At 39.2% G+C, this 9,347-nt stretch overlaps 1 protein-coding gene across 1 annotated transcript in view; it reads right to left on the bottom strand.

The window, feature by feature from the left end:
• Nucleotides 1-9,347, bottom strand: part of LOC132160236 (uncharacterized) — a 193,432-nt gene that overhangs the window by 147,391 nt on the left and 36,694 nt on the right. The gene's annotated exons all lie outside the window — the stretch shown is intronic.

Here is a 9,347-nt window from a genome sequence, read left to right as displayed (position 1 = left end):
TTTTTTTACCATATGTAGAATGATAAATAGCTGTCATGTATGTATTTCTGGTCCTGAATAGATTCTTTCATATATGCAGGATCTTCAAGTTTTAAATGGTTCACTCATTACTTTCACTGCAGCCTTTGACACACTCACACACAGTCTCTTTTAATCAGGAAAATGAAACAAAAGTTTTAGAAAAGTTTGAACCAAAACGCACGTTCACCCTCCCCTCGTGAGAACCCTCACATGCACCCAAAACCCCAGCATGCACCGAGAGAGAGAGAGAGAGAGAGAGAGAGAGAGCAAGAGAGACTTTTGACTTTTAACCCCCCTTTATTACAAAATATTCAAGGTTTAACTAAACCTTACATAGAATAAAAAGTAATTTAAAACACAAACATACAATAATAAATAGCACAGAAAATGAGGCAAAACAATAGCACAATTAAATATAAATTTGCAAAGCACCATCAAAATCAAGTTCACATATGCACTGGTTAACTCCCCAAATGTGATTGAAAGTCTCCAGGTCTTTAACCAAGTTATAGTATGCATGTTCCACCTTTAATCTAGTTTTAATTAACCCTTTTAAAATTAACATTACATCAGTTGACCCAACATTATTTATTTTGCTTTTACGTGAAATCCATATTCCCATTTTTGCTTGCCCAAACAAAAAAAATTAAGCAAAACATGGATCTGCTTTCTGTTTCTGCTATACTTTGGCCCATATATAAATAACATGGGTGAAAACACTTCTCCCAAAACTGTACACCATTCTTCTAATTGAGAAAATAAAGGCACAAGCCTCCCACACTGAAGAAATAAATGAAAAACAGTTTCAGTCATCCCACAAAAAGGACATCCCTCCTGAACCTGGGGATCGAGGTATGCTCTGTATCTGTTTGTAGCTAATAACCCATGCACAACTCTCCACTGAAGGTCTCCGGACCTTTTTTCAATGGGAGGCTTGTACAAGGCCCTCCAGCAACCCTTCGGGGAAGAGCCTGATCCGAATAGCTCTTGCCATTTTGACTCTTTAACTCCTCCTAAAGAATGAGAGTGTGAAACTTTTACACATGTAACATACAATGCTTCCTTCTCAGCTTTACTGAAACATTCCAGTTTAGGTGTCTTGAAGGTCAACATAGACCCCTCCTTTTCTTCAAATATACCCACGTCCGGAATTATTCTTAGTTCAGGAAAGGTTAAATCCATATCTTCATTTGTTGTTTCCACACTGCGTTTAAAATCTGTTGATAGGCTCTGGAGAATTTCATTTATCAGTTTTTGTGTCCGTCGAATTGATCTTATTCCAATCTTGGAAGCTAACATTTCAGGAGGCATCCATCCAGCTGAAGTTATTAAATGTCCAATCTTTACAACTCCTGCAGCCTTCTGCCAGTCCACCATAGAATTGTGCCTTAGGGGTTCCTCCCTTGACCAGTGACCACCCTCATCCGTGATGTCTCTTTGAGATATTAAAAGTCCTCCAGGCTTTGAACACTGAGTGATAAAAGGAAGTTAATCCAGTCAAATCAACATTTTGAATGTCCAGAAGAAACAAATGTTTATCCAGCCCCATCCCTCCTGCTCTTCTAAGGAGGGCACAAGCTACTCCAGACCAGCTTACATCCAATCCGTAGAGAAATATTTTTACTGTCTGTAGTCTGAAAGTCTTAATTCTGCTTTTTATATCCACTAGTCCTTGTCCACCTTCTTGTCTGGGCAGAAACAAAGTTGATGCTTTTGTCCAGTGGTTACCTGACCAAAAAAAGTCTGTTAAGCGTTTTTGGATTTTTGCAACCAAATCTTCAGGAGGTTCCAGAATGTTCATTTTGTGCCATAGCGTTGAGGCTACAAGGTTGTTGCAGACCAGGGCTCTTCCCCTATAAGATAACTGGGGTAGCAGCCAATGCCAGCAAGACAACCGAGCACACACCTTCTCCACCAGGCCCTCCCAATTCTGTCTCTTATAATCCTCCCTTCCTAAAAACACCCCCAAATATTTTAACCCAGATTTTCCCCATTTTAAATTACCTGGGAGAGCTGGAGTGTTATGGTCTAAACCACACCATATTGCATCACTTTTTGCCCAGTTTACTTTTGCAGATGAGGCTTTACCATAACTTAATAAAATCTCTTTTAAAACCTGAACATCGTTAACATTCCATAAAACAACAGTAATGTCATCTGCATAAGCTGAAACTTTTACAAAATCATTAAAAACATCACCTTGTACCTTCAAACCTATTAAACTCTCTCTTAGTTTACATAGAAGAGGTTCAATAGCTAAGCTGTAAAGCTGACCAGAAAGTGGGCATCCTTGTCTGATACCCCTCTGTACCTTAACAGGGACACTTAGGCCTCCTGCTATCTTTACCATACATGTAGCATTATTGTACAACAACTTTATCATTTTTCTCATTATTATTTTTATCATAAAATTCTCTCCAAACCCAAAAGCTTCTAATACTTTAAAAAGATATTGATGATCAACACGATCAAAAGCTTTTTCCTGATTGAGTGACAGTATTCCTACATCTATATTATTACACATTGCATAATCAATAACATCACGTACTAAATGCAAATTGTCAGCAATACATATGTCTTTTATACAGTAAGATTGATCTTTGTGTATAATTTTGAACAATATTTTGTTCAATCTGTTGGCAAGGCACTTTAATAAAAGTTTATATTCAGTGCAGAGAATTGCCAAAGGTCTCCAGTTCTTTAACAGGGTAAGATCACCTTTTTTTGGAAGCAATGTTAATACAGCCCGTTGGCAGCTCTTTGGTAGAAAACCAGTACAATTACATTCCTCAATTAAATCAGATCCAAATGTTGTCCAGAAATGCTTGTAAAATTCACCAGGAAGTCCATCTATGCCTGGGGTACGACCCAACGAAAGACCCGTTACGGCATCACTTAATTCCGCAAAAGTTAATCCAGATTCCAATGCTTGCTTGTCTTCTTCATTTAAACAAGGAAGATCTTGTAGGAATCCATTTTGTGTCAGAATGTCTATGTCCTCAGGTGAATATAAATGTGAATAAAAATTCACTGCTAGTCTACGCATTTCCACAGGTTCAGATGTACATTGTCCATTGTCATTCTTTAGGTTATACATTTGGTTAACTTGCACACTCTTGCGTTCTAGATTGAAAAAAAAAGAGGTGGGACTGTCCATATCCTTATCCTATTGATAAGAATCTGTTTCTCACAAGAGCTCCTTTAACCTTTTCATTTAATATAGAGCTCAATTTTAATTTCTTCTCAGACCACTCATGTACATTAGAAGAAAGATCTCCTATCATATTTTTTTCAATGGCAAGGATTTCTCTTTCAAGCCATTCCAGAGACCGTTTCAAACAAAAATTAGAGTGAGATGTATACTGCTGACAAAATTCCCTTATGTGAGCTTTACCAACTTCCCACCAAAGAATAACATTATCAAATCTTATTTTTTCTTTTTTCCAGGTCTCCCAAAAAAGTTTAAAAGATTCACAAAAACTGCTGTCTGCTGTAACAATTTGACATTAAAATGCCAGTAAACACTTCTGTTTTTCTTAGAATTCAAGTTACAATCAATAGTGATTAATTTGTGATCAGTGAAGGATGTGGGGACAATAGCTGTATTAATAATTCTACTTTTCATACTATCTAATAAGTACAGTCTATCCAGTCGTGCTGCTGAAATCCTCCCATCACTAACCTTTACCCATGTATATTGTTTAACCGAGGGATTATTTTCTCTCCATATATCAGTAAGATTAGAGGTTTTAATAACATTTTCAACTACTGTTGGTGACTGAAAATGGGGTTCTTCTCCATTTCTATCAAGCAAGGCATTAAGTGTGCAGTTCCAGTCCCCAGCTAAGATAATAAAACCATTACCTTGCTGTTGTCCTAAAAACACTTTCAATTTGTTAAAAAAAATAATTCTCTCAGCTCCTATATTAGGTGCATATACACTGACAAACGTAAAGACAAGACCATTTAAATCAACCTTAACTGCTAAACATCTTCCTGGTTCAATTTCCTTTTTTTCCCCAAAACTTTGGCTTTTATAGAGGGAGAGAAGAGAATAGCAGTTCCTGCGCTCAGGTTAGTAACATGTGTGAGCACACATTCATTCCTCCACCACAATCGCCAGTCAACCTCATTTCTTGTAAGAAAATAACATCTAAGTTCTTTAACTTGATGAATTCCATCACTGTATCAGCTTTACTCTTATCCCTCATCCCATTAACATTTAGGGATCCCACGCGTAAGGTTTCCATAAGAGGGAAAAAGATTAGAAAAAGAACAATCAGAAAGAGATGTGTATTAGCCATTGTAATTAGTTATATTTTCCTCTTTTTGGTTTCCCTTTCCCTGTCGTAGACTTTTTTCGAATATCAGTTATATGTTTTTTTAACCTAAAACGTTTCTGTTGTGATAGCTCATCATTATTGCAACTTTTCCTTGCCCACATTACAGAAGAGATAAACTTATCCAGATCTGGGAAAAATTCACTCACTTCCATGCTTCTACCTTTTGTCTCATCCAGGAATGTATTAATTTGTGCCACAGTGTACAAACCTTCTGTCTCTACTTTTGACATTTCTGACCCTTCAGACCAATGCCCATCATCTTTCATACTATCATCTGTGTACTGAGATAACCCATCCATATCATCCACCGAGCATTGCTCAGCTATTTGTATACCAGACTGAGATACAAACTCATTTTCGTTTGCTTCCTCACCATCATCATTTTCATTTATAACAAGCGCAGAACTGCATCCAGCCTGCTCACTACTCTCCACATCCACACCAGCATCGCTTTCACTCACCTCATTGTGCCCGTGGACCTCCCCTAACGGCCTTTTGTTTGGTTTCTTAGGTGCTTGTTTATCCTGTGCTGCTGCCGTATTATCCCCGGTATCACTGGTATCATTGTGATGAGCTGATCCATTTTCAGTAGCATTAACAGGCAGCTGCTGCTCAACATCCGCTTTTTTATTAGGACAGGAGAAGCGTTTGTGGCCTATAATTCTACAATCAAAGCACGTTAGATTGTCAGTACTTGCATACAGCAAATATGATCCATCTCCATGACTTACACGGAACGAGATCTCTAATGTGCGCTCGGATGAAGTCAGAAACATTAACCATTGTCTCCTAAACGACAAAACGTGTTTGAGATCAGCGTTTTTACATCCCAATGGTATGTTTCTGACAGGACTTGCAATTTTACCGTATCGGGTTAATTCTTTAACCATCGCCTCATTCGAGACAAAAGGCGGTACGTTGGAAATAGTGACTTTAGTTGCCGGAGCCGTTAAAGGAGTAACGGGCACAAACATTTCCTTAATCCATAATCCATTCTCAGTCACCTGGTTAACTAGGCTAACTGCTCTGTTTTTAAAAATACGATGACTGCTTTGTTCATTCGCGATGCTGAGAGAACATTGTCGAAGCCTATAATTTCTCCCACCACCACGAGAACATCCTCCACGCTCACGCCAAGTTCAGGTACACACCTGCAACCATTACGCAATGACAGGTGTGAGACCCCCTGTCTAACTTCAGAGGCCATACCGACACGCGACAAAAGCCGTGAGCGGCTTTAAATACTCAATAATCTTAAAACAATTATTATTAAGACCAAAGAGCAGGAGAAAATAAGTAAACACTTTCAAAAATGCTCAATTTACACGCTCGCTCTAACCAGCACGCTCAGACGCCCCACTACACTCGCACATGCGCACAGAGAGAGAGAGAGAGAGAGAGAGGTGTGCGCGCTGTGAAAGCGAGGTCTAGTGCTCGTAAGCTACAATGAGTCACAGCAGAAACTCGCTAGCGTGTCCAAGAAAGTGTCCATACACAGAGGGCGGTGTTATCTACCTCGTCGTGTTCAGTTATCCCACACTGTAGCACACAGCTTCATCTCGTTCAGATAGATGCTCTGCACTGCTTTCTCGGTTGATTAGACAAATCCTCTTCTGTTCAGTGGAGATCACTAACTTTAAAACACAATGCGAAGCGAGTTGATCGTCTGCCTTTGCATATTTCTCAGTAAAGGTATGTAATAATATGTTTCTCCAGTTCATGTGAGTGTTATGTCTTCAGTTATCGCCTCACGTTCAGACTATTTTAAGTAAAGCTTAATTGTCTAAATGCTTGTAAATGCTAAAAGTCATTGAGTTAATTATGAAAAATTAGACTGAGTGTGGAGACACTGGGGCCAGTTGCATGGATTGTTTAGACAGGTCTTAAAAACTTAGTCATCTATTTTTTTTTCTTCAAGATTAGTTTTAACTTTTTAAATTCAGTTATGAAAAGGAAGATTGGTCTTATTTGCACTGGGAAAGTAAGACATAAGTAATGATTTCCCCTTCGCAGCTGCTAGTTGGTCAAACCAGTTCTGAAGACACAGTCCTAACATGAGTAAGTTCATGCAGCTGGCCCCAGATCTCTGGTTGTCATGGATACACAGACCAATGGAACCTGTCTGAAGGGTGTGGTGACGTGTCATACAGCCAAGTACGGTGACCCATACTCAGAATTCGTGCTCTGCATGTAACCCATCCAAAGTGCACACACACAGCATGTCAGAAAACAAGCCCTAATGTTCCAAATAAAGCCTCTACTTCTGCAACAACAGCAGCTCAAAAGTTATACTGTATATATGGACTATATTATATATGGTAACAACTGATCAGCATTTTAAAGAAACAGATCACTGAATTGAGAAATGAGAAAAGTAACTTTTTTGCTAATTGTGTGATGTTTATGCGTGCTGTGTTGAGTTCAGGAATACTTTAAGTATTAGTACTTGTTAGCCATAGTAAAACAATGATAAAAAAGACTCCTGGATCCCAAGAGGAGGTGTTTGTAACAGTGTTTTGAGCTGATCTCTTGTAGTGCAGTTGTCTGTGTGTTTGACAGGAATGAGAAGATAATGTCGTGGGAATCTCTTCTTCAGGAGCTGACTTTGTGTGTGTGTGTGTGTGTGTGTGTGTGTGTGTGTGTGTGTGTGTGTGTGTAACTCACAGCAGTCTCTTGTATTGTGAGAAGAAACGTTTGCATACTTGTGTTCTGCTGCTTAGGGACGCGTCTGGTGACAATGTTTAACTGTCTCCCTCCAGGTGTGACCCTGATACAGGTCTTTGATTTGAAGATTTATCCTTTTATGTTTTCTGGTCTGGATATATAAGTGAAGTTTTCATTAATATAATTTGTGTTTCAGTAACCAGACAGACAGTGTGTGTGAGTCTCTGCATCAAATCTCTCACACACTGCTGTCAGGTGTGCATCTCTCACTCTTAGATCGAGAGTATTTATCTGAACTGGAGCTGAATTTAATTCTGATGGGATTCTTATTGTTTAATTATGTAATTAATGAATGGAGCAGCAGGAACATCATCAGACACCTTTTGATTTCTGTCCATCACTGACTTAGCAAGTTGTGCTCAAGTGACTAACAAACTACATTTTTTGTTCTGAGCAAGCAGTAGACGAGTGATTTAAAGATATAAGTTAACCATCTTATGAAGGTATAAGTTAACCTTGTAGTGAATCTGACTAAGTTCAGACTGGAGAGTTTGTGAAAGTGAGATCCATGACCTTCGGTCGGTGTGAGACCTAAATGTGACAACGGGTCACTGATGAAGGAATAATTGAAAGTATGGGATGTGCAGATTCCAGAATGATCAAATATCTAAATAAATACATAATCCATGTTTGTGATTAGTTTTTAATTAGAAATTCAGTCTAAATTGAATGATGACTTGAAACTGGAGTCAGATGAAACATGGAGCTGTACTAAAACAGAAACTGGATCCTGAAGAATTAATTGAGCTTTGCTGAAGCGCAGGTAAAAGACATAAACGCAGAACTCCTTCACCGCTGGACTTCACTGTTCACGGTTATTTTCCAGAGATGTTGAATCCTGCGAAGGGCAGGTTTGGTATTCTTCTTGAAAACAAAGAGTTTGAATTTGTTATTAATTTCTTGCTCTGTCTTTAAAAGTTTTTATTCACAAGTGCAGGTTTAAATCTAAACCCAACTTCAACCAGTGGCTGAATGAGGTAAAACTCATTAAAAACAACAAAGCCCACAAGTTGACTTCCATAGATTATATAATTTGTATAAATTATTTTATAAAGCCCTTTTTGTTTTATTTAATTACATTTTTGATATTTTTATTATTATTATAAATTTCAAGTTACCTCTAAAAAAACAGTTTTTTGTTTCAGTTGTTTCAGAATCAGAATCAGAATGAGCTTTATTGCCAGGTATGTTCACACATACGAGGAGTTTGTTTTCGTGACAGAAGCTCCGCAGTGCAACATAACAGCGACAGAACAAAAAACACAATAAGGAATAAAAAATACAAATAGGTGGGTAAGGAATGACAGTATACAAATTGACAATGTATGGCGGGTATATTACAATGAGCATTTATGTATGTACATGTATATTATGTGCAAAAAATGTAAGTGTACGCTAAGTATGTGTGTTAGTTAAATAAGTGTATGTGTATATAAATATAAACAGTGTTCTTGGTTCCACAGTTATTATCAAGTGTTCATTAGATGGATTGCTTGAGGGAAGAAACTGTTCCTGTGTCTGGTCGTTCTTGTGCTCAGTGCTCTGTAGCGTCGACCAGATGGCAACAGTTCAAAGAGGGAGTGTGCTGGATGTGAGGGGTCCAGAGTGATTTTAACAGCCCTTTTGCTCACTCTGGATAAGTACAGTTCTTGAATAGATGGGAGGGTTGTACCGATGATTCGCTCAGCAGTCCGGACTACCCTCTGTAGTCTTCTGAGGTCCGATTTAGAAGCTGAGCTGAACCAGACAGTTACTGAAGTGCAGAGGATGGATTCGATGATGGTGGAGTAGAACTGTTTCAGCAGATCCTGTGGCAGGTTAAACTTCCTCAGCTGGCGAAGGAAGTACAACCTCTGCTGGGCCTTTTTCACAATGGAGTCAATGTGAATGTCCCACTTCAGGTCCTGAGAGATGGTGGTGCCCAGGAACCTGACTGACTCCACTGCAGTCACAGTGCTGTTCATGATGGTGAGTGGGGGGAGTGCAGGGGGGTTTCTCCTGAAGTCCACGATCATCTCCACTGTTTTGAGCGTGTTCAGCTCCAGGTTACTGAGAGTGCACCAGACAGCCGGCTCTTTAACCTCCTGTCTGTAAGCAGACTCGTCACCGTCCTGAATGAGGCCGATGAGAGTGGTGTCGTCTGCAAACTTCAGGAGCTTGACAGAAGGGTCCTTGGATGTCCAATCGTTAGTGTACATGGAGAAGAGCAGTGGGGATAGAACGCAGCCCTGTGGAGCTCCGGTGCTGATTGTATGGGTG

Source organism: Carassius carassius, chromosome 16 (assembly GCF_963082965.1).
Source record: "Carassius carassius chromosome 16, fCarCar2.1, whole genome shotgun sequence".
NCBI lineage: Eukaryota > Metazoa > Chordata > Actinopteri > Cypriniformes > Cyprinidae > Carassius > Carassius carassius.
The sequence above is the reverse complement of the archived record's forward strand: the minus strand, read 5'-3'. Positions and strand labels throughout refer to the sequence as shown.